General features: G+C 43.6%; 1 protein-coding gene across 2 annotated transcripts in view; it reads left to right on the top strand.

Annotated features, from left to right (window-relative positions):
* Nucleotides 1-9,661, top strand: part of LOC146857878 (uncharacterized) — a 1,488,219-nt gene that overhangs the window by 59,302 nt on the left and 1,419,256 nt on the right. The window lies entirely within an intron of this gene.

Here is a 9,661-nt window from a genome sequence, read left to right as displayed (position 1 = left end):
AGTGATTCCACTAAGGAATTGAAAATTGTCCTTGGCTAAAAAATTTGATTTTTCTTTTCTTATTTGTTTAATATAACTGTAAGGGCCTTGTGTTGAGTTCCCCAGTTCAAACTGTTTATAATTTTAAAGTATTTTAGTTAGTTAGGCCCTTTAAAAGTTGACTTAGATTTTTTTAAAGTTTCTAAATCCATGACTGAGGTAGCAGATCCTTCCCAGGAGCTCAACCTGGGGCCCTACAGGAAACTCAAGTTGACCCAACTTAAGGCCCTCAACCAAGCAGGGAACTTACCCATGCGGTCTAAACCCAATAAAGCTCATCTGCAAAAGTTGCTTGCAGAAAATGATAGAACCATGGCAGGAAACGAAACCCCTATTGAGACTGGGGAAGTGGACACTGAAGGGGATGATGGTTCCATCAGTAATCTTACTGAAAGCAACACCACTTGGAGTATTGATAGTACCCTGGAAGAAGTAGATAGATCTTTAAAAAACTAGCAAGGAGAACAGAGCTAAAGGCCAAACTCTTTGCCATAGAGACTTCTCGACCGCACTTCCCCCAAAAGAGAGCACCTTGGAATTGTAAGAGCACACCCCTGTCCACTTATAGGGGATACTTGGACTCGTTACACTGTATACCTCTTTTTGATATACTATATAAAGAGCAAGCTTCCTATATATATTTTACATGACTAATTTCATATCAATCCGAGATAAAATTAATTCACAGCACTTCGGATCTAATACAATTTTAAAAATACAAAGGTTAAAATCTCAGACATCTATCATAAGAACATGCATACATAGTTAACAAAGACTCAATGAGCTCTAGATGAACTTGTCTTGAGCTACTTAGGTGCTGGGTAGTGAGTATCCCTATAATGAAGTATGCTACCATGTGTGGGTGAGGGGTTGCATCCTTTTTGGAGAATAGCAAACACCTAGAATTTGAATAATGTCTCATTCCCAAGCTATATTAAACTTCCATTCAGAAACCCAAGCAGATAATCTACTGTTCAATTTTGTAACAAAGCCTACCAGTCTCTTGATTTGGGCATTTTAGTAGGAAATGTGACACATGTAAGTTTTCAATTTCAAGAAGTTAGTCATCTTTTATACTTGAGGCAATTTAACTCTGAGTTGGATAAGATTAGAGGGATTTCGCCTCACTGGTTTTGGAATAAAAACTTAAAATGGTCCAAAACATGCCTAGACCCCATCACATCATTAAATCTCAGCGTTCTAACACTTGTTCTTCGGTTCTGTGTACCCAGAAAGTGAATCTGGTAGTCAATCGGAACTATTTGAAAAGTTAAAAAAATCAGAGAACATCTTTTTTGGACTGGGTTTACAAATTTCACAGTTGGAAGTTCCCTGTGGAAATCAGAACCCCATATTATACCTCAGGTGACCTAGCAGTATTCTCCAAAATTTGTTCCCAGCCTGTGGGCACCTGTTTTAGTAAGAATTATGACACTCTTAGGTTTTCAGGTTGAAGGGTTCAAAGTCACCTTTTCTAACAGAGTCTATGGAACTCAAAGTATTTTAAGATTGCTGGTTATTTCCCTGGCTGTATTTGGGAGCATATGTTTTCTGAGTAGTTCTGTGGTTTTTAAAACTCAGATATACACATTAGCTAGTCTAGGAGAGGTCTCTATACCTTAACCTCTTCTGTGCCCATGACGAGATAGTCTTGTCATGGAGCACGGTCGCGCTGTGCCCATGACGAGACTATCTCGTCATGAAACCCACCCGCGTGGGAAACGCCCGGCACAGGAGGGGGAAAGGGCGTGGCACCGAAGGTGTTAAATAAAAGCTCTGTACACTTTTAACAATACACTTAACTGATTGTTTTCAAGTTCAAGGGGGTTAACTAACTTTCTGTGTCTGAGGCCATGGAACTCCGAGTCAGGCAACATTTCAGCCAGATCCCCACAGGAAACTCAAAATGTTGAAAAAATATTTATTCATTTGAAAATGATAAAGTGCAATTGCAGTGTCCTAATCACCCCCCAAATGCCTTATCAACACTTATAAAGTGTCCTTGGCCCCAAAAATATCAAATTCTCAATGAATCACCAGTGAAACATAGTGCTCAAAAACGTATTAAATAAAAAAAAAAGCGTGTTACGGTTGTGTACTAACATGCTAAACACAATGTGTATCTTCAAATTATTTGAAATACATTAGAAAATGTTACCCTTCTGTGCATCACCAATGAGATGGATCAGGTTTGTGAAGAATAACTGGTGAGGCGAGCAAGAAGCTTCATAGCTTCTCTCCCTTTGTCCTCTTTGGCACCAAACCTCTGGGTTGCACATGTAGTCTGACTCTTCCTACAATGATTATGCAACCATATTCATAAGAGCAATTCCAAACCATCTTACCTTCTGAAAACGTTTCTAAATGCATTTAAGAGTCTTTCTACTGTAGTATTATCTTCTATTGAAGCTAGACTGTAGTTACTCGGATTACCCCAGACTGCAGTTGGAAGTTGAAGTTATAAAGATGTTCCGAATTGTTATATATAAAGCACACCACTACTCCAGTGGCCATGAAAGTGTGCTATAAATGCCTTAAATAAATAAATGAGCACATTAAGAAGAAAACCTGGACAGCCTGGTTGCAGCTGAGTCTCTTACACAGAACCAAACCTTTCCATCCTCGAATCAATTCCACTCAACTGATCAGACCCTAGTCATGTCCCACATAGGTGATAGCAGCATCTTGCTGATGGTCTCCCAGTTACTATCCTGCCCCCCCTGATGCCACCTTGGGCGAAGCTGTCCACTGATTCTAACCTAAAAGAAATTCAAATGCCCCAGCTCTATTCGAACTTCACTGGCTTTCTTCTCCAGCCTCCATCAAATCCCACTATGGCACTTATATGTTAATGTATTCAAAAACATCAGACTTCTTCACAGAGAAATTTCACTTAAAATGTACTTGCATGTGTTATTATACTAATTCAACACTAATCCTCTATGGGTCCTGGAGTAGCGTGCTACTCGCCGAAAAAGCGCTTTGATGCATCGCCAGGGGAAGTGAGCGCTATATAAATGCAATTACAATACAATCTGCACAAATTAAACCTCTTGCCTCAGTAAAATAGAAACCCAAAAAGTGCAATGTGACAGGAGCTAAAAAGTCACCTCTTCTTCATAGTCCTACCACCAAAGGGATAAGAAGGCAGCTCTGCTGAAAGTGGAGTGTCTCTAGAGCATGGCAGCAATTGAGAAACCAGAGGGGTCTGTTGGGTTGCATTCCTCTGTTGCTCGTGGCCACGCGCGCCAGAAGAATGCATGAAATGTTGTGGAGCAGGGCGTTTAGGGATGAACGGTGGAAGTGAGGTTGACACATTTTGTAGTCCTGCTGACTACTCAATTAATCTTACCGTCTACACTTTTTGGCGTCTTTATACTGGTGACGAGTTGCCAGTCAGCAGCGCATCCCACGTTTCATCAGATTTGTGCTTCAGGGACAGCAAATACCGAGGTGTGGTATTTGTGGCAAGAGATGATGCATCTCTGTTGGGGTGGCATGACTAGGGAAATTTATGTATCATACTAGATCCCAACAATCCTCATCAGGTTATCATGAAGAAGGATTATACCCTAGTTCATGCAGTCATGGAAAAAACATGGGAATCCATGTATCCTGAAGTTTTCAGGAACGAACTGGGTTTATTCAAATGCTTCAACTGAAAATAAGGTTGGGTCACGGGGCTCATGCAGTAGTGCATAAGGCCCGTAGAGTGCCTTTGTACTTGCGGGCTGAGTTAAAACAAAAACTAGACAAATATGTGCCCATTATGCTACAGAACCCATTGAATCCTCTGACTGGGCAGCTCCAGTGGTTCTGGGCAAAAAAGGCTAATCATACTTTATGCTTGTACATTAATTTGCACAATCTCACTGAGCACATTTGGGTAGGGTCAATACCCATTACCCAACATCACAGAGATGACTTCTACACTAAAAAGAGGAAGGTGATTTAGCTTGTTGGATATGACATCGGCATATCACCAGATTGTCTTCCACCCTGATTCTGGTCATTTCACAGCATTCATTACCCCAGAGGGGCTGTTCCAATTCGAACGTATGCTCTCTGAACTTGCTTCTGCCTCTGCAGTTTTCCAGAGGATTGTGGAAAGCATGTTCAAAGGGATGTTGGCGGTGACCGCCTTTAAGGATGGTGTGCTTACGTATGGTGCTGATCAGGAGCATCACAATGAAAGGTCGTACCAAGTGTTATCCATTTTAAAGAATAGGAGTCACGCTCAGCCCGCACAAATGCAGATTGAATATTCCCACAGTGGGATATTTGGGGTACAAATTTTCCTTGGAGGGCCTGGTACCGAAGGCCAGCTTGGTAAAAGCCATAGAGGATTTTTGTACTCCTAGTGATCAGGATCAATTGAGATCTTTCATGGGACTTATATTGACTTTTATGCTAATTTGTCCCCAATTGTGCCGCAAAAACCTCCCACGTGCATGGTCTCCTCAAAAAGAACACCAAATTAAATTGGGATACCAAATGTGCTGAAGAATTTGATCTGATCAAGCCCTTTGACACCAAGGATCAGACCATAATCATGACTGATGGCAGTCCATAAGGGTTGGGAGCTGTACTCATGCAACGGGGGGGGGGGGGGGGGGCAGAGATGAAGCAATAGCATTTGCCTCTAGAAGTTTGAGAGGCGCTGAAGCAACATATTCTGTCATTGAGTGGGAGGCTCTGGCCTGCTGGTGGTGCAATCTCGTTTTCAAACGTTATTTATGGGTTTTGAAGTTCATTGTACGAGGGGATCACAAGCATGTGGTCCAGCTTTTCACCACTGAAGGGGGAGAAAGGGCCACACCCAGGAAGGCCAAGTGGCAATATAGACGTTTGGAGCCCAACTTTAGTGTTGAGTATTTACCTGGCAAAAAAGAACTTGTTAGCTGGCTGTTTGTCCAGACTGCCCAGTAGCGAAGACAATGGTGATAATTTCAGCGTCACAGTTATTTCCCTCTTCATTATTTGCAGTATAGGAGGTCACTCAGAGGTTGCCATGTCAAAACAAGAGTGGCAAGATGCCTATAAGGTAGACCAAGAAGTCAGGGAGGTCATGAGGGACATAAGCAAAGGCTGGTCAGGTATGAATTCTAAGCGTAGTCAGGGTAGCAAATGTAAACATGTTTTGATGAACTGTCTGTAGTCAATGGGTTACTATACTGTGCCTCTTTCCTGGTAATACCCGAAGCTATGAGAGTCAAAGTGCCCACTTTAGCTCACAAAGGCCAAATAGGAATGCGGGCTATGAAGAGAAGAATCGGGGAGAATTTCTGGTTCCCTGCTGTAGATCCAACTGATCCAGAGCTGCCCCCCAAACTTAGCACCTTGAGACCCTCATGGGTGAGTAGCGCGCTTTATAAACTCCCTGATTGATAGATTGATTGATAGATAAGCATGTGGAATACTTTGTGAGAGACAGCATGTGTTGTACCATAAGCAACAAGTCACAGGTAACTGTTACCAGTCCTGTGGAGGCAGTGGAGATTCCCAGCAAGGCATTGGCTAAACTAGCCATAGACATCATAGCCCCATGTGATTGACCAGTGGAGTGCCGGAATATGGCATTTTCCTTCTGAATTACTGTAGCCGTTGTTCAGAAGTCAAATTTGTGAAAGTTCCCAATTCATTATGTGTGATTGAATTTCATGAGTCCTTATTTGCCAGGGAAGGGGTGCCTGATGAAGGTCTTTCTGGCTATGTATGTCAGTTTACATATGAACCATTTGAGGAGTTTTTGAGGTTTATGGGCATTAAATACACTAAAACGTCCCTTTATCATCTCCAGTGTAATGGTCTCGTTGAGAGATTAAATAGAGTTATCAGGGAAAATGTGCAATTGTCTAAGGCCAGCGGGTTGAATTACAAACTAGAACTCAAAAAGCTGTTGCAGATACTGAAGTATCCTCATTCATTTTATTGAGGGGATGTGTTCCCTCTTCTAAAATGTTGAGGAGGTGGATGGGTGAGTTTGGTTTGCCTGAAAAGAAAATAAGGGAAGTGGGAAGGAAGCGAGTTGAAGCACAAAACAAATATGATCAGACTCCTCTCAAGCAGGGGTCCAAGGAATTGAGAGTGAATGTAGGAGATCTCGTGAGAGTGAAATATTCCAGGATTATACCCAAGGAAGAGTCCAGATTTTCCGAGCTCAAGAAAGTTGTGAGAGTTAACAAACGTGCTGTGAAATTGAATGATTGCAACTGGTGAAACAAGGGTAAGATTGTTGTGTCTCGATTGTGTCAAGGGGGTGGGCCTCCAGAACATGTACCTGAAAAAGTTCATAATGGTGACAATCTCGGTGGAAAAAGGGCTGTGACCTGTCCGCCAGGGCTACCAGATTGCCAACCAGGTTCCAAGATTGTTTTGCATTAATAACATAAAACTGTACTGTGTCTCTAACCTTTACTTTTCTCAATTTAAATGTCATTGTTTATGTATGCATTACTTAGACATGGTGAAGATCGCCTTTCTGAGAATGATGTACTTTTGTTTTGAAACCTGTTCTTTATTTATTATATGCGGGAAAGATGTGTTGGGTTGCATTCTTTTGGTGCCCGTGGCCACACACGCCGGAAGAATGTTGTGGAGCAGGGCATTCAGGGATGAACGGTGAAAGTGAGGTTGGCAGTTGATATCCAAGAGAAGAGATCCCATTTTCTAGTCCTGCTGACTACTGAATAAATCTTACCTTCTACACACGTGTTTACATCTTTATAGGGTCCTAATTGCTTCGTGTAGGACTTGGCCCTTTTTGCAGGGTCAGCCCAGAACTTTTTGCCTTCCTCCTGTATTTTTTCTGACCTGTTCTCGGTGTTTTTATGACTCTCGGCACTTTACCACTGTTGATCAGTGCTGAGGTAAATATGCTCTCCCTGTAAATTGATGTTATGAATTGGTGTTTCCATGATTGGCGTATTTGATTTACTAGTCAGTCCCTAGTACGGTGCACTGTGTGTGCCCGGGGCCGGTAAATCAAATACTGCTAGTGGGCTTGCAGCTCTGATTGTGCCACCCACATAAGCAGCCTGTAAATGTAACTCTGGCCTGCCATTACAGAGCCTGTGTGCAGTCTGGTACTGCCATGTCAACTTGACAAGTGCACCCAGTTGCCAGGTCCTAACCTTCCCTTTTCTAGCATGTCAGTCACCCCTAAGGCAGGCCCAAGATACCCCTGTTGGCAGGATGCAGTGTATGTGAAAGGCAGTACATGCCCTGGTGTGAGTGGCAAGTCCTGATAGTGAAATACTGCCAAGTTCGTTTTTTCACTATTGCACGGCTACCTGTCCCCATAGGGCAGAATGGGTAGTTTGTTAATAACATCTTATAAACATAACTACCCCTGGCAACAAGGAAGGAAAATAAAGTTTAGTATGCCTGAACTCAGAATGTTAAAATGCATTTAGTGAGGGTGATTTTTTTACGTTCTGTGTTTGTAAATACCACGTTTAGAAAGTAGGTATTTTCTTGCTTAACCATCCAGCGTGCATCTGCTAGGCTTGTGTATTGCATGTCTGGCTTTTGAATGACAGGGGCTGGAGAGAGGCAGTGGCTCCAGAGAGCCTGATGAGTCAGGGCTTGGCTGAATGGAACTGGGCTGCATTTAGAGTAGGGGTCTTTCACCTCAATGGGCTTGGTCTACCTTCAACAATACTGTCTCCACCTCCTGCCAGGAAGCTGCACCAGTGAGGACAGAAATTGGTTTGGCTGGGTGCAGACACACACTGCCTTGGGAGAACAAAGGATTTTTATGTATATAAAGAGGGGCCCAGACCCCAGACTTTTAGATCACTTCTGGGAACCAATAGGAACCTTTGCCAAGGAGAAGAGCAGGAGAAGCTGAGGAGGAGTACTGCCCCTGTGCTGTTTGCTGTCTGGGGTTGGCCTGCAGTGGCTACTTGCTGTCAAGGAAAGGAGTAAAGGACTTTGTTGTTTGCTTTGTCACCTGCTTGAAGATAAGATCTCCAAGGGCTTGCGATTGAGCTTGCCTCCTGTTCTGAAGTCTTAGGGACACAAAGAATTCATTTCTTATGTCTCTCTGCATCTAGAACTGCTGTTTCAGCAGCCCCAAAAGGAAATTGCAACACCGACGCTGGCACAATGCACCGCCCCAACTTGCACCGTAGGCCCGACGCCTGCTGACGGCATGCTGCATCGACTCCGAAGCCGTCGCCGAGGACGCTTCCTTCACTGAAGCCGAGGCCACTGCTCGTGACGTCCATGATGCATCGTCCCAACTTGCACCGCAGCCCCAACTTCACCTATGCCTGTGCTTCATCAACGCGAAGCCGATACTTGACGTGGGTGACTCCTGAATCCATCGACACACACCATCGTAAGGAACCGTTGCCTCGCCGCCACCGTGACATCACCTCCCCGACACAGTAAGGAACCGCAGTCTCGCCTCCCCTGCATCGCAGTAAGGAACCGAGGCTTCACCTCCCCTGGGGTCATAAGGAACCGATGCCGCTCAGCGCCAACAAAGCATCATTTCCCTGACGCTGTGCACAGCCTTTGCTTTCATCGTTTCCAAGATACTGTTCTTTGTGGGTCTGCTGGACTCCGCGCCTGACGCCGCACACTCGTGGTCAGCGCCATCCTGTGGGATTTTTAGCTGTCACAACGTCGTGATATCTCCAGGTGGAGTTACTGTTGCTACAAACTTTTATTGAGTGAATAACCTATTTTTGAGGATATCTTGATAACGCTATGGTGGATTTTTGTCATTTGGTCTTGTTTTGGTTTAGATAAAGATTACTTATTTTTCTAAACTGGTGTGGTGTCCATTTGTAGTGTTTTCACTGTATTAGTGTATGTGTTCACAAATGCTTTACACACTGCATCTGAGATAAGCATGTCTGCTCGTGCCAAGCTACCAAGGGGGTGAGCAGGGGTTATTTTAGAAGTGTATCCCCCTTATCCTGACTAGAAGCGAGTGTCCCTATTTGGACAAAGTTACCTACCTCTGCCAACTAGAGACCCCCATTTCTATTCCTTCCTCTCAGTGAAGTTCATGACTGCCATTTATGCCAATGTCTCAACTCATATAAACAGTCTCCGTCAGGTATTAAGTCTTTATCAGCAACAGATTTCCACGAACTGTGTACACTTATGGTCTCATTCTGAGTAGTATGCACAGAATATCCCTAAATAGTGCTTAAAACAGAGTTTTTGTATGTGTTTTTCTCCAGGTCTACAATGAGGAAATTATGCATAGAAAACAATGCAGTAAGGTCAATTCTGTGTAGAGAAAGAGGTGCAAAAACCATTTGAGCATGATTTCATGTTGATCAAGGGTGTTTTTTGCTCATCACAGCTTCCAAAATCTTACTGAAAAGGAAACCCATGCGGCCATGCCATTCTGCCTGCTATGTCTATGACGTACAAGAAGTGTTTGGACCTTTTAACAGAGTAGCTGGGGAGCGGGAATGGTGTGTTATCTAGTGGAGAGGATTTTTATATCTTCTGTCTTGGGTAGGGATTTTGCTAACATCTCAGAGGACGTCAACTAGTGAAATCCAACAATTCTATAGAGAGCACTTGAGGGCCTCTGCAACCTTCAGGTTAGGAGAACCTGGGGGGACCACCTCCCTCTAGGTCATTATGGATGCTG

Source organism: Triturus cristatus, chromosome 3_2, assembly GCF_964204655.1.
Source record: "Triturus cristatus chromosome 3_2, aTriCri1.1, whole genome shotgun sequence".
Lineage (NCBI taxonomy): Eukaryota > Metazoa > Chordata > Amphibia > Caudata > Salamandridae > Triturus > Triturus cristatus.
The sequence above is the reverse complement of the archived record's forward strand: the minus strand, read 5'-3'. Positions and strand labels throughout refer to the sequence as shown.